This window comes from Chionomys nivalis, chromosome 6, assembly GCF_950005125.1.
Source record: "Chionomys nivalis chromosome 6, mChiNiv1.1, whole genome shotgun sequence".
NCBI lineage: Eukaryota > Metazoa > Chordata > Mammalia > Rodentia > Cricetidae > Chionomys > Chionomys nivalis.
This window is the reverse complement of record NC_080091.1, coordinates 32935298-32960289: the sequence shown is the minus strand read 5'-3', so window position 1 is coordinate 32960289 and position 24992 is coordinate 32935298. Positions and strand designations below refer to the sequence as shown.

General features: G+C 50.4%; 1 protein-coding gene across 1 annotated transcript in view; it reads right to left on the bottom strand.

Annotated features, from left to right (window-relative positions):
• Tns3 (tensin 3) overlaps positions 1–24617 on the bottom strand; it is a 233147-nt gene extending 208530 nt beyond the window's left edge. The window contains exon 1 of the mRNA XM_057771347.1: positions 24564–24617. The gene's annotated coding sequence lies outside the window, so the exon portion shown is untranslated. The remainder of the gene's footprint in view (positions 1–24563) is intronic.
• Between the last annotated feature and the right edge of the window lie 375 nt (positions 24618–24992).

Below are 24992 nucleotides of genomic sequence, written 5' to 3'. Positions count from 1 at the left end.
AGAATAGTGAGAGGCTGGAGACATAGCTCGGTGGTACAGCATTTGCTTGGCATGTGAAGGCCCCCTAGCTTCCATCCTCAGGATAATCAGAAACCAGTGATAACACCAATAACAGACCTATTTTCACTACCACGGAGTACTCTCAAAGGTATAACAATATGGTACACAAAACGCAAGAGCTGTGAGTCATTCCTCGTGTTAGCCCATCCTCAGGATCACACCGCTTGGGCAAAGACAGTCCTTTGCTGTGGGAAGGCTAAGCTTCCCTCCACCTCTAGGCCTGAGCCTGGCGAGCAGCACTGACTAACTCACAAGGGCCAAGCAGGAGCTCAATTTCACTGCGACCTGTGGGTGACAACCATGCTCAGACCAGCTGAGGGGTGAGAAAACCATCCCCCAAACAGGCGTCTCCAGGAAACCTCTTCAAAGTCCTTGCCCCTGCTTCTCAAGAGGTGCCGTCAAGGGTCTATCCCACAACAGGCAGACAAGCCCTGCAGGACGGTGGATCTGTGTCCCCACACCCTACTGCTAGGCTCCAGGAACAGCTCCTGTCCTCAAGGCCCTCCCATTTCCGATAAGGGACACAGGAGGTCCTCTGCTAACAAAGAGAAAGCAAGGAGCAGGGCAGCTAATGGGGCGGAGATGTGTGGTGGACAGCTTTGTCAAGGGTGCTTCCTCAGTTTATCTGGGAATGCTGATATGGTGACTTCAGACAGAAATACAAACACCACCAAGGTCATGGATGAGCTCACAGAGAAAGGCAGCCGCCGGGCTGTGTGGGGCAGGACCCCCCAAGCAGCTTTCCCAGGGTCCTGTAGTCAGCAGATGGACCCAGCCTGCGGTGTGGAAAGAAATGGAATAATCGGAAGGTATCACGGAAGGAAGGGCCAGCTGCTGCTGAAATATGACTTTAAAAAAAATCTAACAAGTTTCTCGCTACCCTATCTGTGAGCCACAGACTGGAGAGGAGGCACGGAATGACAACAAAAACCTGACCAATCCAAGGACCAGAGCCAAGGAACCAATCCTAGGGATTCCAGGAAATGGCCAGAGTCATTGCTGATCAGAGTTGGGGTAGTGGTGGGGGACAGGTGTCTTAGGAGGTGGCTGGCCCCTAGGTATACTTAGAGGTGGAAGACCAGCAAGCTTAGATCTGGGTTGTGACACCGTCCCTATCCTGCTGCAGCACCAGGTGTTTCCTAAGCAGAAGAAATGGCAAAAGAAACACTAGGCAATGTGTTGGGATGTTCACCTTGGGACGTGAAGGTCAGGGACAAGTGACAAAAGGCACAGAACACCAGCAAAACCACCAGAGAAGGGGTGGCCTTTGGCCAGGGCTGTGTCTAACAACTGACTGAGAGACAGAGCAGAAACAAGGGAACAATCTAGAGGGAGCTCTTTGGGGTGTTCCAGGCACTGGCCTTGCTCTGCACCAGGGCCTCCCAACCAAGGAAGAGTCCAGAGATGCGCAAACACACTGCACTGTGGAGACAAAAGGTCCAGCACCAAGCAACCCTGAAGCTAACAGACAACAGCTCATGCTGAGGTGAGGAGCAGGGAGGACTGAGCAAACCTAGGGCAGAAGGATCCCCAGACTGTGAAATAACAAGAAAGGATTCCTTCCTCCTAAGACTGTCAGTGGGAGAAAAAAACTCCAAATGGTATACCCACAAAGCAAACGACAAGGACAGTCAACACTACGTCTGTGAAGAAACAGTGGGTCCAGCTGGGTGTAGAAGCAGACTCCTGTCTTGGCCTCCTACAGATGCAGTCACAAAAGCGAAGTTTTCAAAAGCAAGCATCCACCCAGACTGGGGAGGCATGCCCTTGCTACCCACAAACGTTTACTTGTGTGGACCCCAACCCGTCACATTCTTCTGACACACTTAATTCATTTCATCGTTAGTCATTTTCCTCCTCAGGCTATTTTGGCTGCAAGATAGATTCTAACAAAACAACAGGGATTTGACAAATAAAAGAGATGCTTAAGGATGGGTTTGTCATAATCCTGCCAAGCTAGGAAGCTGTCTAGAGTTCAGCATGTGAGCGAGGTGAGAATGAAGGGGGAAAGAAAACCAAAAAGCCTGCCTCTGTCTCCCTTTCAGAAATCAAGATGCATGCTCACAAATCCACACACACACACACACACACACGTACACTGCATACATGGGCATGCGCATGCACTCATACATATCTGTATGCACGTGTGGATACATGCATGCGCACATTCATATGCACAGTCACGCATCCACCCACACAAAGGTAAAGGCAGCAGGCAGAACGCTGTGGGGGTGGTGAGTTCAGATTCTTCTCGAGCCTTGAGGTGTGTTTATCGAAAAACCACCCATGACTGCTAAGGAGAAGGAAGGTCTGGTCTAAAGTGATGCCTACAGGAAGTCCTACAGACTGTTTTAAATCAGAACGTGATTTTTTTTTTATCATTTTTCTTTATTTAACAAAATAAAAATTGGCTACTCCAAGCAAGTCCTCAGACTGATCTTTGGGTCCACACTGAGGACTGAGACCTGCCAGAGAAGGTATGTCCTCGGATATACTCTCTGCCCTAGCAGCCTCAAGTCCAGAAAGTATAAGGCAAGCGAGGGTGGTGGGACATGGGCCTGGGCAGCAGGGGTTCTGAGGCAGAACGTGAGGATGCAAGGGACCTCAAACTTTAGAAGTCTCAAGTTTGATGTCAGGATGGGTCAGCATCATGAGGGACAGACTGTCCACTCTGAAAAGGCACAGTCATTGCTTTGCTTGTTGAATTTTTTTTTCCGGTGCTGAAGATTAAATCCAACGTCTTACATCTCGCTACACAAATGCTCTACCACAGAGATACACCTCCTCCCTTTTTGATACAGAATCTTGCTACATAGCCTGTCCCTGATCTCATGACTATCCTGCCTCAGACTTCTGAGTACTGGGATTGAGGCTGGCCCAACATGAACTTCTCTCTTTCACCTTGGAGAGGACCTTGCTACAAGATTACAGCAGGATGGCATCTGGAAAGCCCCAGGGAGGGACTGCCTAGCTGAGACCTGCCACCTGCCTGATGTCCTCCAGTCCCATATCTGCCCTCAGAGAATAATCAGGAGCAGGAGAGTGGGTAAGTGGAGTGTGACAGAGTCCACGGTCCCTCTCATCAGCGACTTCAGACTCCGCAGCCTGCCTTTGCAACACCCCACTAGCATCAGTTAGAACCACCCTCCAGGCTGTCAGGGCACTTGGGAAAGTTCACAGCATCACATGTAAAAGATGGTTTGATAACTGGTATAAAGTGACAACAGACCCCTTCAGTCACACCCACGGCCTGAACTAGCCAGTAACACACAATTACTTCCAGTCTAGCATCCCTGGAGCTCACAGTTTTCATCCAGACAGTCTCACAACCCTCTCTACCCTGGATGCTTCTTTGTTTTGTTTGGTTAGACAGGGTCTCCCTTGTAGTTCTGGCTATCTTAGAACCCACTAACTAGACCACGCTGGCCTCAAAGCACAGAGACCTGGCTCTGACTCCCAAGTGCTAACACACCCACTCAGCCCAAAGCTACCTTGGCAATAAGTAAACATATTGTATGTACCAAGTTCATTTTTTTTTTAGATCAATGGCTGATTTCCCTGCCTAATAACTGGAGATGTTTGGAAATACAATGGGTCCTTTTAGGTAGGCACCAGCATTTAATAGAACGAGGTGGGAGTCAGGCCCCAACAAAGTATACCACGGAAAGCACCATGAAGCGACGCTGAGGAACCGCATGCAGGGTTCAATAGCGTGTCACGGAATTCTCTGCAAACTGGAAGGACATCCTATTGGGGGAGGTCTGGGTAGGAGGAGGCAGTGAGCACAGGTCTCCTCCATCTGACCAGAGCCTCCGACCACTCCCTCATGGCGTCAAGCAAAGCAGACCCTCTGATGCCCACTGGTAGATGTGGGGAAGCTGCTTCCAGCACCAGAGATGCGTGGGTTCCAGCATAAAAGGAGACAGGGAATTTGCTGTCCCTATCAGAGCAAGCCTTAGCAAGCCAGGTGCCGGGAGGATCAAAGCCCAGAGCCACCTCCCAGCTAATCCCCGCCAGGAATGCTTCCTCTCCGGCATTGTTTTCTTTTCTTCCCTTCAGGCAAGAAGTGCAGCTCCCACTCCAACCCTCTGCACAGGGTCCCGCACCCTCGTGCTGGCAGGTCTGGACACCCCAACTTCCCCCAGACTGCCCATCAACGCCACTTCAAAGGGGCCGACCAATCTCGCCCTGATGCAGGTGCTCCGAGGCTAAGAAAGACCTGGTTTCCACTCTCAGGGCTTGAGGTTGAGTCCCACATCTGCCTCTACCTTCTGAACATTCCAACTAGCTCCTGCTTTCTCAAGGAAACAACGACAAAAAAACCTCAAACAAAATACTGCCAGCCTCTGATGATGTCAAAGGACTTAGTGGAGCAGAGGGGTGGCCTTCATACTGTCCATACCCATCCAGAGTGGAATATATAGAAAAGTGGGGACACTGAGGCAGGAACAGGGAGACCACCCAGCCTCCCAGCCCTTCTGGCTCTATCTCCCGAGTCCTCTGTCCATACCAGTCCCCCTCCCCATACTCCTCTGCCTGTGTTGCCCAAGCCTAGCACATCTTTCATTATCTTTGATAGCCACAACAGAGCTGATGAGGAATAAAAGAACAACTGGGATAGGCCAAGCCCCTGGCAAGTAGGCACGAGTAAGGATCTGATTGTAACAGAACAGTTCTAGTCACCAATGTGGCAAACAGGCAGTGATGTCACTTTCTAGGTGCCTGGAAGGGACTGTGGTTATGGAAACAGGATATTTTCTAGAATGTGCATCCACCTAATCAAGCAACTGAAAGATGGGGCTACTGCAGATAGAATGAACAAGAGGGTGGGGGGTTGGGGAAGGAAGGATGAAGGAGGAAGTATGCAAAATCTTGCCCTTCCCTTCATTGCAGGAAGTTTTTCCTATGACAGCTCTTGTCTGCAGAACCAATGAGGATGGTAGCAGTATTATTGCCTTTCTCTGAGGAATTCCGACATCTCTGGACAAGACAGGTGAGTTACTGTTACCAGATAGACCTTTACCACAGAATGCGCCCATAGGAAGTGGGAATATGTTCTCTCTTCAGCACACTTGCCCTTCAGCTTTCTCCCGTGCTGTGAAGGAAGGACTTCCAGCCCCAAGAACTACCGGCCACAATAAAGCTTTCTTCCTTATCAACTACCCACTCTCAGGTATTCCAGTATGCTAATAGTAACACACTAGGGACTAAGACAGAAAACAGGGGAAGCCTTGGTGAGAGAAACACACTAGCAACAACTGGGAGCTCCAGCCTGTCAGCTCTCATCCCTTCATCCCTTCATCCCTCCATCCCACCATCCCTCCATCGCTGGAGTGTGTTCTCACTCCTGAGAATGTCTTCCTTAGGAAGCCATGGCAGCAGGGTAGCCACAGCTGTGGTGCTCTTGCTGAGACAGACACTACCAGAAGAGTGAGTGTCAGAAATTCCTCCACACAGAGTTGGCTCCTCTCCCCAGATCTCAAACTTGGGTATGACACCACAGAGTTTCTGTGGCTGTGCAGGTGTCTAAAAAGAATAAAGTTCATGCTTCCACATTCCAATAACCAACACCATCCACAGCCTCTGGTGCAGAAGAGCCCCTGCATGCATGCAGCTAACCATACCCCAGAGAGCAGGGGATGCTGCAGCCCACACATCCTATTCCAGCACTGCAGCGCCAACCCTGAGCCTGCACATTTGCCTAAGACCGGGGCTTTTATACACTGCTGTTGCGGTCAGAACATTCACATCTCCCCAAAGATCACAAACTGAAACTTAACCTCCAAGATGGCCGTATCTGAAGGCTGAAGATGCAGGTGTTTGGGTCAGGATGGTGGAGGGTCCAAAGTCAGAACTGGTGTCCTCAGCAAAGAGCTCACTGGTTCTTCTACTACATGGAGATGTATAGCAAGCACCTCTGTGAAGCAGAGAGTGGGCCCTACCAAACACCACGATTGCCAGAGGTATCCAAGTCATGGACCACTAGCCTGCAGAAACTATACCAAACACCATCCAATTCCTGGCCCACGTGTGGGGTGATTTCTAAGGCAAACCACAGCAGGACTGACAGATCAGATCTCATCCTATTCCAAACCACCATAAAATCCTGACAATACAAGGTCTTCTGTGTATTTGCCAAGAGAACTTCATGGCTTCATTTCACACTAGGTCCCCCACCCACCTCCCAACACCAAGTTCAAGGTTATCTAATAGATCATTATTAGCAAACTATGTTCCTGAGCACATTGCGGATCCTGCAACCTTTCTTATTAGTATCCCAGCAGAATGCTGCCCCTCTGAGGTACAAAGATCTCCATCTCTCGGTACCAGAGCCACCTCCTCCTGGGCTGTGTAGTTTCTCTTCTGAAACTTCTTCAGATCAGGCCATGAGCATCTTATTGTCTGACACAGTACCTAAGCCTCCCTGCCCTCAGTGAGGAGCCCAAAGACAGTCAAGATTCTCAGAGGGTCAGGTGTGGGGAACGGCAAAAATACGACTGTGCGATTCCATGAGACTGCGTGACCCATATGCCATCTAGTAGGACAACTAGGTATCCCTGCAGAATGATCTTGTGAGCCTGACCTCCAAGGTCAGCTCAGGGACAGCAAGGACCTTCCTGGTGTGACTGCACTTCAACTCACAGCTCTATGAGGAAGACGAGGCCCACCTGAGAGTCAGTGTGAGCCAACACTCAGGGGGCACACGACCTAGTCACTTAGCCAGCAAGACTTCACACCAAGTCCACAGAACTACCTTCCCTGGGCTCCGTCATCTCTCAAAGGTTTGCTTTCCTTTCCTTTGCAGGTGTGTGTTTTTTTAAGATGCTTTATTCTGCATGCTTTTAAAACCATCTTTGGAACTTGGCAGGGTTTTGAGGCAGGAACATAAGATTCTGAGGGCTTGGGACTGGAAAGACAGCGCAACAGACAAGAGTGAATCTCAACTTCTAGGCAGAGAGAGAGAGAGAGAGAGACAGAGAGAGAGAGAGAGAGAGAGAGAGAGAGAATTAAAATTAATCTTTAAGAAAAAGTCAGAGCTACAGTCGTGACTTGGAGACCAAAAGCACATTCCTAGAGCTAGAGCAATGGCCGGGGGCTAAGGGCCCTTGCTGCTCTTCCAGAGGACCTGTGTTCAGTTTCTGCCACCCACTCAGGTGATCTGCCACCATTTGTCATTCTACCTGCAAAGGATCTGATATACTCTCTGGCTTCCGCCAGCACACACACACACCACACTCTTAAAAACCTACTGTTTGTTTGTTTGCTTGTTTGTAGGAAGAGTCAGGGTCTCTCACAGAGACTCTCCGGCTTCTGTCATGTCTGGCCTACCTAAAACAAATCTGTTTTCCCTTATTTGTACTAACTGTTAAAAATGTTCAATGTCCCCAGCCCTAAGAGCTGCCCACCTGCCTTGTAGCAAATGTATGATGAATGCTGTTTCTTTACAAACACTGCAAGGATTCAGAAATCAGCCCAGATCAGATCCTCTCCAGCTGGGCCAAGGAGGAGTTCAGACTCCTTTTCTACTTCTAGATTACCACAAACCACTGGAACATTCTCAGACCTCACAGCCTCTATCCCAGCATCCAGACACATAAGCAGATTACCCAGAGAGACAAAGCCGCCATTTCAGTGCCACATGGCAGCTCATCCACAACCCTAGACCACACATACCTGCTGTTCAATGAAGGTGGCCAGTCATGGCCCAGATTCTGACACCATTTTCCAATAGCAGCCATTCAGGCAAGAATCAGCTAATAATACGTTATGTGTCTGGGGACCTAAGAGACAAGTTTATGCACTTGTCTCCGCTCATTGCATCTTCTTGGAACACAAATGGACTAAGACCTAGCCCCAGTCGAGAGCCCCAACATTCAGTGAAGGCCATCCCAAAGCAAGCTGTACTCCCCAGTGCATGGGTCTCCTGAGCAAGTAACTCCAAACTACAAAGACCAAGAGCAGCAGGGGACCCAGCTGGAGCATGGAGCCCCCTTTTACCTGGAATCCCCCTTTAAAGGCTCTCAATCCTAAACCCAGAATAGACATTCTTAGTGGAGCTGAACCGATTAACAAGAGCAAAGATGTAGGGTCAGCCCCAATGTCACCAAGATGCACCGAAGTCCCTTCATTGAGGGGCTCGCTCAGTGCCCCCTCTCCACAATACCTGACTTGGTTTGCTTCAGATGGCTGTGATAAAGCATCATGGCCAGATGTAACTTCAGGAGAAAAGAGTCTACTTCTGCTGACAGCTTACAGTCAGTCACGAAGGGAATTCAGGACAGGAATCTAGACACAGACACTGGAGAAGAGACCATGGAGGAATGCTGCCTACTGGCTTGCCCTCCATGGACTTCTCAGCCTGTCTTCTTTACAACCCAGACCCACGTGTCAGGAATGGTACCACCTGCAGTGGTTTGGGCCCTTCCACATCAATCATTAATCTAGAAAAATGTCGCACAGACTTGCCTAAAGGCCAATCCGACAGAGACATTTTCTCAACTGAGGTCCCCTCTTCTCAGGTGACCTGAGCCTATGTGGAATTAACAAAAAAAAAAAAAAAACTAACAAGGCACAACTGACCCCTTGCCACCTTGCCATACACATTTCCTTTTCTGTTTGTTCCCAAGCTCTCACAGTAATATTAAAATATAAAACATGACACAACTTAAAAGTTCCAGTCTTTAAAAAAAAATCCAAGTTTTTTAAAACTTAGTCGCTTTAACATATCCAGTGTCTCTTTAGAAATCTGGACTTTTTAAAAATCCAAAGTCTCTTAACTGTAGGCTCCTGTAAAATCAATAATAAGCTACATACTTATTTTTGGTTATTATTGAGCAAAGCAAAACTGGCATCCAACAGTATAAATTAAACCTTGGTGCTCGATGCCCCACATCTGGAATTCACCTAGGGTCTTCTGAGCGCCATAGGACTTCAGCCATTCAGCCTCTCCAACTCTGTCGTCCACAGAACTCATCCCATAGGCCCAGGCCAGCTCCACTGCACAGCTGCTGCCCTTGGCAGTCACCCCACAGTCCTGGAGCCTCCAGCATGCTAGAGTCTTCACAGGCTACACCTTCATTCTCTCTGGGGACTCTGATCCTGTCACAAGCCTCTCTCCATGACCCCACCCCAATCTGGAGATCCCACTGCAACTGAGGTTGCATTTTTTACCAATGGCCACTCCTGGCCTCTCACAGGGCCAAGTCTTAGCTGCTCTCCATGCCTTCAATCCGGCATCTTTCATGATGCCAATACCACCACCACTGGGAAGACTCGTAAGCATTAGCAAGTCAGCCGCTACCAGTGTGAGATACAGCCTCGGTCTTCTCTGGACCAAGCTTGTGTGTGCTCACCCCAAGGAAACACTTCTAGATTGCACCGCAGTGATGCTGGTCTCTTAAGCACAGCTGATGACTCAGCCTCAGCTGACCATCGTCAATTGTCCCGTAAAGCAAATGTTTTCACACGAACAGCCCCGCTAGTCTTGTTTCCTTCGGAAACTGCACAGGCCAAGCCTCCATCGCCTGCACTGCTCTCGGCCCTGTCTTCTATGCTCCCACAACACCTCATTTAGCTCTGCACACTCAATGGTTTTTCCAGCCCTAAGTTCCAATCTCTTTCCCAGTCCTCTCCAAAACACATAGTCAGGTCTGGCACAGCAATTCCCCGATCCTCATAGCAATTTCTATATTAGTTAGGGTTTCTATTACTGTGAGGAAATATCGTTACTAAAAGCAGCTTGGAGAGGAAGGGTTTACTTCAGCTTATAACTTAAAGTCCATCATTGAGGGAAGTCTGGGCAGGAACTCAGGGCAGGATCCTGGATGCAGGAACTAAAGCAGGACCATGGAGGAAAGCTGCTTACTGGTTTGTTCTCTGAGTTTATTCAGCTTGCTTTCCTACAGACTCCAGGGCCACCCTGCCAGAGTTGGTACCACCCACAGTGGGCTGACCCTCCCAAGTCAATCATCAGTTTAAAAAGGGTCCACAGACTTGCCTACAGGTCAATTTTATGGAGATATTTTCTCAACTGAGGTTGCTTCTTCTCAGAAGACTCTAACTTGTGTTAAACTGACAAAACAAACAAACAAACAAAAAACCCAGCATGTGCCCCAAAGACATTTTTACACATTGGTGGCACACACCTTTAAACCTAACAACTTGCGAGGTAGAGACAGGCAGACCTCTGAGTTCAAGGTCAACTCGGTCTACTAAGCGAGTTCCAGGACAGCCAGAATTGTTAAACAGAGAAAGCCTGTTTTGAAAAACAACCGAAAGCAAACCCCAGAAACTATTAAAATTACAAATATAAAAAGCCACTGTAAAGATATAGGGTAAGTCACAAGCTCCTGTGGCCCAGTGTAGGATGGAGCAGGGTTCAGCAGGAGGGAGCCCCTCTCTCAGGGGACATTGTGCCCTAGGCTCAGAGACCTGACCTTCCCACTACAGAAGCCCTACCCTGCCTCTCTAGAGTCTGCTCACCACTGTTTGGCATCAGCCATGTGCTGGCAATGCTCCATCTCCTGAGAGCTACTCACTAAATCCATCAAGTGGGGGGAATCCTGTTGGGAATTTTTCCCACATCCATGTGTCTTTCTTTTCTACCTCAGTCACTGACTTTGGGTGAAACACAGGCCTGGGTTAGGTAGTACAAAGCATCTGCAGATAGAAGGCTGTTTTAGGATTTTTGTAAAATGCCACAGGAAACACATATTCTCTCTCTGGAAGGAAGGAAGGAAGGAAGGAAGGAAGGAAGGAAGGAAGGAAGGAAGGAAGGAAGGAAGGAAGGGAGAGCAAGCAGCTTGACAACTGAAAAAGGAACAAAGTTGCTTACGGGCAGTCCTGGGTTGAGTTCCTTGAGCAAACCTAACTCTGACGTCCACATTGCTTCTGGCTGTTCCAGTTATGCAAATTCACAGACGCTCATTAGGCTAAAGAACACTTAGCATCATTGAGGGGAAGTCAGCTGTCCAGGGAACCCAAGATAATGAGAAGGAAGCCAAGATAAGCCCTGGTGAAGGTGCCTCAGCTACAGCAAGAGACACAAGTGCTCAGACTTTGGGCAGCCATTGCTGTAAAGGGATTGTTCCGATATGTTCACACTTAAGTTGGCAAACTAGATTAAAGCACGTGACCTTTTACAGTGTGAATGTGGGAGGGGGGGTCTCATGAGACCTTGATCTTCTGCCTCAGGATACTATCTTGACATGTTGGGTACTGGCAGGACCACTGATTCCTAGTCCTCAGGATACATATGATCCTTCTGTGACAGAGAGATTCCCCTGGCCCCTGGGGAAAGGCAGTGTCCCTAAAGATTCCCTGTCTTTACACCCTGGTTGTCTTGCTCAGGTCAGGCCCTCAGTATCTACTCCAGAAAGACGGGTGACCAGGTCAACTCTGCACTGTTGGTCAATTCTGCACTGACTTGGTCCCGTGGTCCAAGTGCCACACCACTCGCTGAAGACAAAGATCTGAGACAGAGCCGATAGGAGACAGGGCAGTAGAATGATCATTCCTACCATCATCTGTCCTAAGCCCCACATCAGCTTCTGGTCCCAAGGACAAACAAGGGAATCATGAAACCAGGCAGAGATCCTGATTATTGTCACATGAAGTCTTTTAGCAGCAGTGGGGCCACAGAAAATAGGAGCAGGGGCAGGAGGCACTACTGGCAAAACTTAGGGCCATGCTGCCCTGTTGAGGAACATCCAGGTGGGTGACTCTGCAGCCTCCAAGCCTCCTTGTGAGAATCTTCGCTGATGTTAATAGCCACAGCAAGTGGAACCTCAGCAAAGCCTGTCCCTGGAGCATCCTTAGCAGCCTCCTACTTGCTGCCCTGGCTTAGCCTTTGAGAATTTGGTGGGTCACTAAAGTAACCCAGGGAGAGGCTGGTTATCAAAAATCCTAAGCCTCTGGCCCCCTTGCGAGAGAAGGCATCCAGGCAGTGGGTGATTCAGCAGCAGGCATCAGCCCCAGAAGAAACAAGGCCCTGACCCTGTAAACCACAGCCAGGAAGCAAAGGATTTCAGGAGAACGCAACACAGCCATGGAGGCCTAGATCTGGGAAAGGCAGCATCTGGCAGTCCCTGCTGGCTCTGTTCAAGCATGGGCAGCTATGTGACTCCGGAGCAGTGGCCAGCTATGGACTTCTGGTTCGGGAGGGTTCAAGGTGTCTGGGGCACAAGCACATTGAAGAACAAAGAAGGAAACAAATTAATTTTAAGGCTCATGACCTCTCAATAATGTTTGATGCTGCCTCCACCCCAAGGTACAGGCCTGTCATTCACCCCCACCAATTTTAGTGGTCCGGCTGCCCCTGATCCATGGTTTCTCACACAACTCTCCACAGAACTGTGCGTGATGGAAACCCAGGCTGAAGCTGGGAGCTCTTACCACGTGACAACACAGCAGCCAAGTGCTTCTCCCAGGGTCAAGGCCTCACCCAGCTGATTGGCTCAGTGATCCTGAGGAGGTTGTAACCTCTGAGAAAGGTCAACTGGATCAAGCGACTAGGGGGAAGGACTGGCAGGTGCTATCTCCCACCACAGGGGGTAAAGGGAAGCCACAATGTGGATGGGGCCACCTGCTGTCACCTCACCCAGGCTAGCTGGTCCACTTCCAGAAACCAGTACCTTCATAAAAACACCTCTGCAAAACTCCACAGTATGTGTGGTCCTGAATGCAGGATCCAGGAACACAATTGGGGTAGCCTCAACAGAGCCCGAATAAGTGTGTGGGGAGACCCCAGCCGGCCGGCTTCACAAGCTGACTTGACTGGATACCTGGCATCTTTGGAGAACAGAGCCTTTACTTAACTGTTAAACAAGAGATTATACATTTACTGGTGGGTCTGTATTACGACTGGAACTCATTCTGAGATGAAGACTAAGGGAGCAGTTCTTGCCATTTTACCGTCTGCATCTCAGGGAGACTGCCGTCTCCCCACACACTACCCAGAAAGAACCGTCCTCCTGTGCTTCCAGCCTAGCTAAACACTGGTTTTATCCGTGCAGTTCACAGCAGGGGGCCTGACAGGCATTCCTCGCAGGCATTCGCCATCAACTTTCACTAAGACGGTAACTGGGCACGTGGCTTATTTCCAAGAAAGTCATGCCAGGCTAGATTCCCCAAATCTCAATAAAGTACAAATTACCCTTTTGAATGTTAAAGATACATATTGCAAGGCAAAACTCCAGCAGAGAAATCACGACCCTGGAAACATTAATGAAACCCTGGGAAAATGTGCAAGTTTGGGCTCGCCCCCGCCCCCACCCTGTCCCTTCTCGCGAAGATAAGCTAGAACGTTCCCGGCTGGGCACAGAACCACCAGCATCCCACACACACTCATGCCAAGCATGTGGGCACCAGACAAGAGTCAAACAAAGCCCCTGAGTCAGGTAATAAGTGCCTGGCCCAAGGACGCGAAGCTATCTTAACTCCTTCCAAAACTCTTATCGCGTTGGAAAAAAAGAGCCCACGGCCTTGGTTCTTGTCCTTGGAGTTCAAATGTCAGTGATGAGTGAGAGATCAAACACGTCACCACCCACTTCTCAGGGTGTATTAGAAGGAGGGGCACGGCTACTTCCGTGGTAAGACATAAGCATTCAGACTTCTGACAGCCAGCACGCCTGCTAGACCATCCCAGAAGGGAAAAGGCCTTGCAGTCAGCCCGGCCTGACCAGTCAGGGGGCAGGGGTGGACGTGAGGGCACTAGCCTTCTTATAAAAGGCCTCTTTGGACCCAGTGCTCTCCCCCAAAGGAAATCACATCAGAGGAATGAAAAGCCACAGGTGTGTCCTTAGCTTCTACTTAGGAAGGCCCTCGGGTGCACAGTCAGACAACCCCTACCCATTCAGCAAGGTCGTCAGTCCCAAGAACCACCTGGCAGCCCAGGGCAGAGGCAAGCGTGTGAGCCACCTTGTTCCTGCACAGTCTCTCCTGCTCCGTCTCACCCCCCATCCCCAGAACAAATAGGCGGGGCCAGTTTGTCCCCAGCAGCTCAAGGCTGAGGTGCTGCTCTTATTTGCACAAAACCATCTGGCACCACGGGAACCAGAGAACTGACGTTCCCAGGGCACGTGGGCCTGACGACAGGCAGAACGTGGCGGAAACAACAGAAGGACAGACAGTAATTCCAAAGGCTAAAGGCACACAGGACAATAGAAATCACAGTCAGCCAAAAGTCTCTGTCACCTCAGCTCACTTACCCTCCCAGCTCATCCTGGCAGGGAGAACTGAAGCCCAGTCTGCTAGAGCTGGGCTGGGCTGGCAGTGGGCTCGCGGCTGAATTTGGAGGCCCCAGCTGGACATCTACCAGCTACCAGCAACTCCAGTCACAAATACGCACAGGACCAAACTCAGCAAACTCCAGTGTATGTCCAGCTCCATCAGAGCACTGCGAGTCACCCAGGAAGCCCAAGAAGCCAGGACAACTACACTAGTCTGTGCTCGGGCCGGGACGGAGTGCAGAACCCGGAGAAAAGACCACAAGGCACGGGGTAAACGTCACAGACTTTGCTCAGGCTATGTGCAAAATCAGAGGGCACCTAGTATCCCTCCAGCGGTAGCCGAAGAGGATTTCAGGTTTCCGGCAAGAAGCATTGACAAGAATCACTTACAAATCAGCTTTGAAGTGAAGGGTCCAGGCTTGGTCATCACCTTGAGCACTGTGTGAAGCCATTTCAGCCACTCACATAAAGAGTGAGTGAGGGGGGAGCATGGGGCACCTTATGATGGGGAGGCAGCTTTGGGAAACCCATCAGCGTGAGGACAGTGCATACACCGTGCTTCTAACACAGAGCCTCTGAAAGAGGCTAGACAGGACAGCGATGACGTGCCATGGTGTGAGAGGGTTAGTATAGGAGGAGAGTTATGTTCTCTCTATCATTCTGTTAATTTTATCATCTCTTAGAAATTGCCTTGAAAGAGCATTGTGTGCTGATGACCCATATTTTTAGATTATTCCTACTAAAATAGGGCGGTGGGGGGGGGGAGTTCAAAGAATGAGACAAATAACTCCCGTGTTGCCGGGTACTCAGCAGCTCAATTTCATAATTGTTATGAGCTGGTTAAAATACCACTTTTGCTAGAGGAGAATGAAAAGGGTCTAAGGAACATCCAGGGTGCTTTGGAGAAATGAAAGTATGCCCTACAGCGCAGGGGTACACAGCAGACTCACAGGGACAAGGCCCACTATAGTCTGGGTACAGTTTGGTGTGTCCCCCAAAAGGATCACATGCTAGGACCTTGATTCTCTGTGTGGAGGTACTTAGAGATAGGATGCACCCGTAAGAGAAAGAGCCTGGCAGAAGGTGGCATATTATAAGCTGTCTGTGTATTCTAAGTTGTTAGAGTCGTGCTCAGTGGCAGGGTGGAAGGTGCCTAGGCCACTGGGGACACCACCATGGAAACTTTAAGGTAGGTCTCTTGGGATCCTGTGCTATCGGACAATAGCTCTGAATCACAGTCTAGCTTCCTGTTTCAAGATGTGAACCTCCTCCCAGATGTGTTCCCATCCCTGTGCTAACACCCTCTATTAGACCCTCACCAGAGTCTAAGGACTACTGGACACGTACTCTCCAAAACCGTATTTTTCAAAGCCAACCTGCCTCCGGTGTTTCATTACAGTAACTTTTAGTTTAATGACACACCCACCTGCCTGTCCTTCCTTAGGAAAGGGGTCAGGACCTAAATGCCAGAGTCCACCCTGCCCTGCCTGCCACCCCTCCAACGCCCCAGCTATCCCTTCTGCTTTCTTTACCGTGGTACCATGATGGGAACCAGGCTTTCCATAGCCAAAAAGATGACATCTGCAGTCTGCACTCTCAGATCTCCACCTGCTACACTTGAGACCCCCCATGACCACCTTCTCTAAAGTCGCCCCTCTCCCGAGATCACCACGCACTGGTGCAGATTTGCAGGCAAACAGTGTGCGGAGCTGCCCTATGCAACCTCATTCCCTGAGTTAGTGAGTGGAATCCTCATCCTGAGTCTCCCCATTCTCCTTGGCCTTCTGCAGTTTCCATTGGCTGCTCCTCCATGGTTGCCCCTGGCAGCTTCATCGTCACTGTCCCTGCACCCATGTGGCCCCATGTCCTTCAACACCTCCTTGGAGAGAAGCCAGAGCTGACCACCCACGTAGATCAGTTCTCTCCCTCTCTCCCTAGGGCCCATATTCCCACCTGCCCCGGGATCCTAGAAGAATCTGGGTGAACGTGAGAACGCATGTCCCTCCTCCTTCCAAACCCTGACCAATTGTGCAAATGCTCGTGCTGGGAAAGGTGCCTGCAATTCTGGTGCAGCGTGTTCCAAGGGGCACGGGAGTCCATTTATTGACACTCCTGACTTAGGATTGTGAATGCATTCTTAGAGGGTAAAAATTAACCAGCACCAGCCATAAGAGTGTTGTGGTGGTGCTCTTGTGGCTGGTCCCAGCGAGCTCCTCATACTGATGAGAAAAGTTGCCTCCTCCCAGCGACTCAGGCCTCCAGTGCCATTCAAGAAAGCCAGACCCGAGCAAGCGAGGCTCTGCATTACTCCTTCCAAATCCCGGCTGAGGTAACCCTGTGTAATTGCACTCATAGATCATAAGTGCTGGCATGTGGTTCCCAGACTGAACCATTTATCCAAATTAAAACAATTCTCCTGAAACAAAGTTAGACCCTTCTAATTGAAAATAAAACCGAGCAGCCCTAAAGGTGCTTGCTTAGGCTGGTGTTCTCTCTCTCTCTCTCTCTCTCTCTCTCTCTCTCTCTCTCTCTCTCTCTCTCTCTCTCCATTCTTCCCTCTTTCCCATTCTATTAATCACCAAGTTTATGCCGTCTGTCAAAACAGCTTGGTGAGAGGACTCCTTCATCCTTTTCCTGCAGGCCTGGGCTTTACCCAGTGGATGCCGACCTGAAAACAGCGGGTGGACAGTGATAAGTCGGTGATCACACAGTGTTTTAGCTGCAGTTCGACCAGGTCAAGGAACTCCAGAGAGCTGTGGTCGGCTGCTTCTGGGTGTCTAACAGAAGACCAGAAAGCAGGGACAATGCGGTCACGTCCACAGTAGCATTATCTATCACCACCCAAAGAGGGAAGCACTTTTAGTACCACTAGCTGACAACTGGACCAGTAAGCCATGCTGGATTCACAGTGGAGTGCTAGGAAGCTTGAAGAAGGAAGAAGCGAGGGGGTGGGGGGGGAGAGGAGGAAGAAAAGTTGGCATGCAGTATGACACAGATGACCATTCCGGACATTGTGCTACATGAAATAAGGCAGACATAGGAGAAATGCTAGGTGCTTGTGCTTCCAGGAGGATCACAGGACAGCCCAACTCATGGGGATAGAAAGAATAATGGCAGTTGCCAGGAACTGGGGGAGAGAAACAGGGGGTGAATGTAGGTTTGCAGGATACAGAGTTCTGGAGACCCCGGGTGCAGATGGCTGCACAGCAATGGGAAGGCACCGAGAAGCAATGAGCTATATTTGAATGGTTAAAATGCTAACATGGATTTTTCTCACGGTGAAAAAGAAAGTTTCAGTTCTCTTATCTCAACTCACCAGTAAAGCTTCCCAGGAACATGACTAGCTAAATCTGTCCAAAAAAAAAAAAAATTCTACGTGCAAAGATAGACACCAGTCATGACCAACAGACAAATAGGTAAGCCCCACTAACCACGGTGCACGTAGACTGTCAACAGAAGTCCTGTTGGGGCAGTTATCTTCAGAGGGGAAAATGTGTGAGCTGCCACCGTGTTTTTAAATGCAGGCTATAAAATAAAGCAAATAGAAGGAGCTGAGCTTGGTCAATTCAAAAAGCTCAGGAAACTCAAAGCTCCCACAAACAGACTCCAGAATTGCTGTGACTTGCATCTTAAACATCCCCAAAAGGGCCCAGGGCGTTAAAGGATTGGTCTCCAGATTGCAGTGGATACCTCTGTCAGGAGCTGGTAGAACCTTCAGGAGACTGAGGTAAGGACATTAGGTCAAGAGGGGTGTGTTCTCAAAGGGGATATTGGGACCCTTTCTCTTTGCCTGTTTTTTAGGTTGCCGGACCTGAACGTCCTACCATGATGCTTCTCCCTTGCCACGGGACTAACAGCAAAGAAGCCAAACTGACCATGGGCCAAACGCTCCGACAGCAGAAGTCAACATTTAAGTTCTCCCTAGCACAGATCTTCCTGGGTGTGTTGTCCCAATGACAGAAAGCTGACTGACAGAAGACATTGGCCCAGCTTCCTTAACATTCTTCTAACCTACCAAAGTCGACAATGAGGGCAGGTCCTATAAAAACTTAGTCAAAAAGCAGCAAGAGAACAAAAACACATCCATTACCTCAAGATCCATTACATCACATTCCCAACCAGCCCGAGTGACGGCCCATCCCCCACGCACACACAAAGCCGGCCTTTCCTCCACCCCCAGCACCTGACTCTACAGGTGTTTCCAGGAGAGTCAAACTGGACACTCCTGTCCCCATCCTCTGTCACTCTGACCTCCGTGTGTAAACCCATCTCCTCTTCTAGACAGGGATCTGGTAACACACCCCATTCAGGAGCAGGCAGGCCGCTTTTCGGACCCATTTGGCACAGGGAATTTAGCAGGACCCAAAGAGGATTGGACCTGAAGCCAGCAAGCAGCAAGAGTCACGGTCACCCAGCACCTTGCCCTCTCAGAGTGCCTGGACTTCAGAAGAGAACTGCTGAGGTCTGGCATTTTGCTTCAGGTCTGTGAGATGCCAGAGACTGATCTGTTTAGCTCCCTGTGCACATTTCTGATCTACTTTCAAAATGGCCAGTGCAGTGTGGGTGAGTAAAGACGCAGCTAAGAAAGGTGATGGATTACTAAAGTAGAGAGGAACGCCAGAACCAGGCCGAGGGAGGCCTTTGTTCTGGAAGGAATGTGCACAGGCTCAGACACCCTGGCTAATGGCCCAGTGTGGCCCCAGGGCTGCCTGCCCGCCCGCCGGCAGGCCAGATGTGGGCCTGCACAGTTTATTGTGGGCCCGCAGTGAGGCAGCAAGCTGCAGCTGTGCTCCAAAATAATGAGGAGAGCCGGGATTCCTGAACCCTCCGGCGGGAAATAACAGGCCCCTGTGAGCCTGGGGGAGGCCTGGGTCTCCTGTAAAAAGAGAAGCAACCTACAAGGCCCTGCCCACAATTCCAGAGTGATTTCTTTTCATCTCCCAACTACTGGTTTCTGGTACATTAAAAGCATCAGGACTTGGTCCCTATTTCTCCTAACAGTTCCAATAAAAAATAAGAATAAAAATAAAATAAAAACTCCACACAAGGGCTGGAGAGATGGCTCAGAGGCTGAAGCACTCACTTTTGCAAGGGACCTGAGTTCTGGTCCAGTCCCACACTGTGTGGCTCACAACCGCACGGTTGTGCATGCACATGGTGCACATAAATTCATGTTGGCAAACACTTATACATAGACAACGAAAATAGGTGTTTTAAATAAGTAAATAAATACAACCTGCATGAGATGTTCTATCAACTGTCTGCTAAAGAGGCAATAATTTCATCTACTTGGAAGTATCCCCTGGTCTATGGAGCATGGCTTGCCTCTCAGTCATCAGCAGGCACCTAGATTAAAACTTGCTGGGCCCTCCTTGGGAAGCTGGCAATCTGAATTGCCAAAGATATCTTCTAATATCTTTGAAACAGAAACAAGGCCAGGCTGTAAGGGTGTGTGATTATGATTATCTCTCTCCAAAGAGAAAAGGAAGAGGAAGACCCAGTAACTTAACATGCCATAATTAGAGCTGAAAGGAAGGAAGAGAGATGTGAAGAAAAGCTGGCCTCGGTGGCCGAGGAAGCAGCTGGGACCAGAGTTCTGGCAGCAGCAGCTGAGCCAAGCTGGTCCATTCAAGGCGGGTGAGGCAGCCTTCCCAGGGGCTGAGGAAGCCCCTCCTCAGAGCAAGCACACCAAGAACTGCAGACACTGGACTCATGGAGAAACTGCCATCCCTGGTGTGGGCAGATTGCTGACACTTGCTGTCTCTTCCAGAAAATGGAGAAAAATCAGCCTACAGGAGAGGGAGAAGCGAGCACAAGCCACAAGCACGGGGGAATGAGACGCTCCCACGCTCCCCAGCTTGGGGTAGACACAGAGATATGGTTTAAACCCGTTGGTTGATGCCTGCAAGGAGTGCCTGGACTGTCTCCTCCAGGTGCTCCACAGGGGAAACTTTCCCAGATCTTTCAGCATATCTTTCATTACGGTTACCCACTTGAGACATTAAAGCCAACCTTATTGCTCTCTTTTTAAAAGGAACCTACAGATCATTATGATGACCCTGTGGGTCAGCAAGATGGCTCAGCAGGTGAGAATGTCTGCCTGTTGAGCTGAGATCAATCCCTGGGATCTATGTGATGGAAGGCGAGAACTGACTTCATTCAGCAAGGTGTCCTCTCGCCTTCACACACAGGCCACGAAACACACGGGAATGTACATACACCTCATACAGAATAAGTAAGTAAGTAAATAAATTAAACAGTTAAAAAAGAAAAATGTCCCCCTTCATGACACACTGGAGCATTCCAGGGGCTCCTAACCTGTGCTGTCTTTCATCTCCTAAGCAAGATGGCCCCAATCATTGATTGCCCTTTCTTCACTGCCTTCCCATGTGGTAAAAGCAGTCCCCACTGGGCACCTTAAACCTTAAACATGGTTGCGCTGAGGACAGGTTCAAAATAGGAACCAGAACCAGGCATGGAGGGTCATGTCTGTAATTCCAGCTCTTTGGGAGGCTGAGGTAGCAGGATCACCTAGAGTCTGAGGCCATTTGAACCATGTAGTAAGACCCCATCTCAAAAAACAAATATAAACAAAATAGATAGAGGCCAAATGATGCTCTGAGAAAGCAGTGAGCCATACAAAAGTTTGTGCCACAGGAAGAGCTGACACAGACACTGAGGGCCACCCTAGGGACTCTGAGCTCAGCACTGTGTCCGTCGCAACAGCAGACACGCCCAAAGACTTCAAAAGAAAGTCCCAAGAAACTTGGAAATGTGCATCTGCTACTTTTACAAGAAACAGGCATCAAAAAAGTCAATGTCCCTGCTCCCAAGCGGCACGCTCAGCAAACTAGACATGCTCGGAACATAGGGGCGGACATGACAAAATAGGATCCCACGCTTGAGCTCAGTAAGAGAATGGATGCATGCACCTTGTCTTGGGGTTTACTTTGTTTAATTTCTTCTGTAGTCCTGATGATCGAACCCAAGCTCTCACAGGCTACAGAAATACTCCATCTAAAGATACACTCCATCCTTGGGGGGGGAGGGGTGAAATGAAGTCCGCACTTCCTCTCGCTCACCATAAGGAATTTTGACAGCGGTTCCACGTGGAGGAGAACCCAGTGAGTACACATCTGCTTCACTATGTACCTTAGACGTTAACTGTGCTCTGACAGATAACGCTCTCTACTCTGAGAGAAGCAAACGGTGGCTATCAGTTAACCAAACGCCTACTTAGGCAGCGAACCTAATCCCCTTATTCTAGACAAGCAGAAACGGCAGCAAAGGACTCTGAATAAATGAGGTTCACTATGGCATTAGGTCACTGATGGCAGGTTTCTTTCCAGGTGAGCCGAAGATCCACCTGTTCCCCCACTGCTTTTCACGGTCCTACAAGAAGGAGGGCCAGGGCCAGGGCCAGGGGTGAGTGCACATTTTAAAGAACTGTTGCCTAGACCTAACATGTCCATTTAGACCCACCAGACTCCATCCAGTCGCAAAAAAAAAAAAAAAAAAAAAAACGAGAGAACATACACACGCTAAGCAGTATAGGGAGTTGTTGGCAAGAGTGCCACTGAGGTACTCAGTCGTTGGCAAGGGTGCCACTGAGGCACTCAGTGGGCAACGCCCCTGACCACCTGGCAGGGGGCACTGTCCTATAAAGAACATTCTGTTTGCAAAAAGAAATGCCAAGAGCTTTTGCTAGTAGCACCCAGCCCTCCCCACGTCCAAGTTCAAACACAAGGTCAAAACAGGCTTCCCTTGAAAGTGCCCTTACAACAGGTTGATCCTAAGCAACAAAACAAAGAGCCAGGGGCAGGTCACAAGCACCAGGGACAAGTCACAAGCAGACAGACCACGAGTAGCTCCAGGGCTTTGGAAATTTGCTTGCAATTTTCCTCATCTGTAAAATGGATCCTTGTGCCCTGGGCAGATAGACGCTGAGACTGCCAGACGGAGGCTCAGATGTCTTCTCCCCCAATAGGTAGGTGTCTTTCAAGTCACCTTCTTGTATTATGGCCCCCTTCCCAGGTTACGGCTCTGCCACAGGCAACCACTCCCATAGCGCCTCCCGCAGCCTCCTGCAGCACAGTAACATATTCTGACCTTGTGAACTTTAGCTATGGAGTCAACATCTGCAAGTAACTCAATTTCAAAGCACAGCAGGCCAGAGAGACACTTTGGGAAAGCTAATCAATTTGCATTCAGAGCGTGGTGTTCCCCGAAGCAACTACTTTTCTATCTTCTTAGTGGCTATGATTTGTATAGAAATAACTCAGCTGGGGCCGGGCGGTGGTGGCACACGCCTTTAATCCCAGCACTTGGGAGGCAGAGGCAGGCGGATCTCTGTGAGTTCGAGACCAGCCTGGTCTACAAGAGCTAGTTCCAGGACAGGCTCCAAAACCACAGAGAAACCCTGTCTCGAAAAACCAAAATAAAAAAAGAAAGAAAGAAAAGAAATAACTCAGCTGCTGCCATCGAAAGCGTTAGCAGCCTCAGCAGAGGAGCTAGCCTCAGTGGAGGAGGCGTTGCCTGAACAAGCGTTCAAATCCAATTGACGGAGCAGCAGCGGCAGCCCACCTGCAGGAGCAGGGCACCAGAGAACCCAGATATTCTCTCCCAGCTACCCCGCCACACTTCAACATCATGAACGGGACACTTGGCATTTCTTTGCCCATCTGAGAAATGGAGTGATAATCCCACTTCCGTCTTCCTTCCAAGGGTCTTACGGGTGAAATACGATGAAAACACGCAGAGTTTAGGACACTCGGCCATCAGTCTTTATTGCCCTTCTATCACTCTGGGGGGTCACCATGACTCTCTCTGGGGTCTGGTTTCTTGCCAGTTGCCCCAGTTAGCTTCCTGGTATCCGGTAAATGCACCTCCCTGCATTTCCCCCCACCTCACCGGCACACACATATAGACATTCTCTAATACACACTCGGAGTTCTGACCTCCTCCATCTTCCAGCTGCAGTCAACCCCACCCCCTTCCTGAGCCTCAAGGTCTCACACAGAAAAACCTTTCTTAATACTTGTTGATTGATTTGCAAATATAACCTCATAGGCCTCAACGAGGGAGGCTCCGAAATCACAAGGACACTCAAAACTCATTTAAAAGGCAAAGAACTAAAAGCACTTTTAAAAAGAATGAATGTGAACAGAGCAAAGCCTCAAGGAAATGTACCAAATGTCAAGAGTTAGTTCTGATGGGCCAGCTATATAATATTAATAGAGTCACTTCTGTATTCCCAGCTTGGGGTGTGTTTTTAAAGCTCTATTCTGGGCAGGAGGCACACCTCAGAAAACAAAAGTTGGAGTGGGCTTAGACAGTGCCTGGGGCATCCCAATCAGTTGTGATCACCCTCGACGGTGCGGTCGGCTGGCCCCACGCCCTAGATGGAACTTTTTGTGTTCAGTCACGCTAGGGAGTCCGGATCACCTGCTGGCAGCAGCCAGAATGCCAGTGGGGGAAGGACGGCGGCGTTCAAGGTCTCTTCCCGCAGCGTGGAGTCTCAGATCAGTTCAAATGAATGTCTTCTGGGGCAGAACACAACACCGCAGCAAAGCGACCCAGGGGCCCAGGACCCTCCCTTTTACTTGTCAGCTACAACGCCCGCGTGCCAGGAGGCACATGTCACAGGTGGCCCCCAGGGCTGCGCCTGCACCCGTACTTCGACTGATGGGAACTCCGACTGATGGGAAAAGGCGCGGTGGGACCCCTGCCTCCCCAGCAACCGAAAGGAAAGGGAAAGAGACGCGCAGGGCACTTGCCTGGAAAAGGCGGGAGTAAAGTTCTGAGATATCCCATTGCAGCCCCAATCGGCTCTCCGTCGCCCCGTCCCTAACAGTCTCAGGGAGCAAAGTCCGCTGGGCCGAGGCGACGATAGAGCTGCTCCGCCCCTGACCGCCTAGTAAGGCGCCAGCGGCCCGGACCCTGCCGGCCCGCGCCCCAGCCGCGTCCCCAGCCCTGCTCAGCTCTGGCAAGCCGGCCCGCGCCACGTCCTTTCCCCGGGGACTTGGCTGAGCCCCAGTCCCCGGATCGCCGTAGACCCCGTGGCCATGCCCAGTTCTGGATCTCGAATGCCTTTCCCGGGTGCTCTCCGCGCCCTGTCTCCGCACCCTCAACTGTCTCCGTGCCCAGATCTTGTGCCTGCTCGTCTGCGTCCCAGCTGCAAGACCCCGCACTCCCAGGCTCTGGAACCCAACCGGGACTCCAAACAAAGAATGTGGCGGCGCGTGGCCGCCCCTGCCCTGCTCCCGGCCCGGGTACCTGGGCGAACCCGCAGCGCGATCCGGCGGGGCGATGGCCGAAGCGAGGCTGGGCTCCGAGCTGCTCGCGGGCGGGCCCGTCCTCCTGGCTGGCCGCCCGAGCCCGCCGCAGGGCCCCCTCGAGGCGGCTCGGGCAATCGCCACGGACGGCCCGCGCACCGGGGCCCTGCCGGTCACCTGGTCTCATCACCCTAACAATGTCCTGCGCTTCCAGGGGCTGGACCCCTTCCCCGCCCCCCAGGGTTCCAGACCAGAAGGATGAGCTCTTAAAACACCCTCCCACCTGGCTGGCCTCCCTAAGCACCTCGGGGCCCCAGTACTTTAGAGACTCATCAGTTCCAAGTGCACCTGGAGAGGGAGGTTCGAGTCCCATTCCTGCAAAACCAGTTTATTCTTTCATTCAATGTTCAGTGTGTTGTGCCTGCCGGGA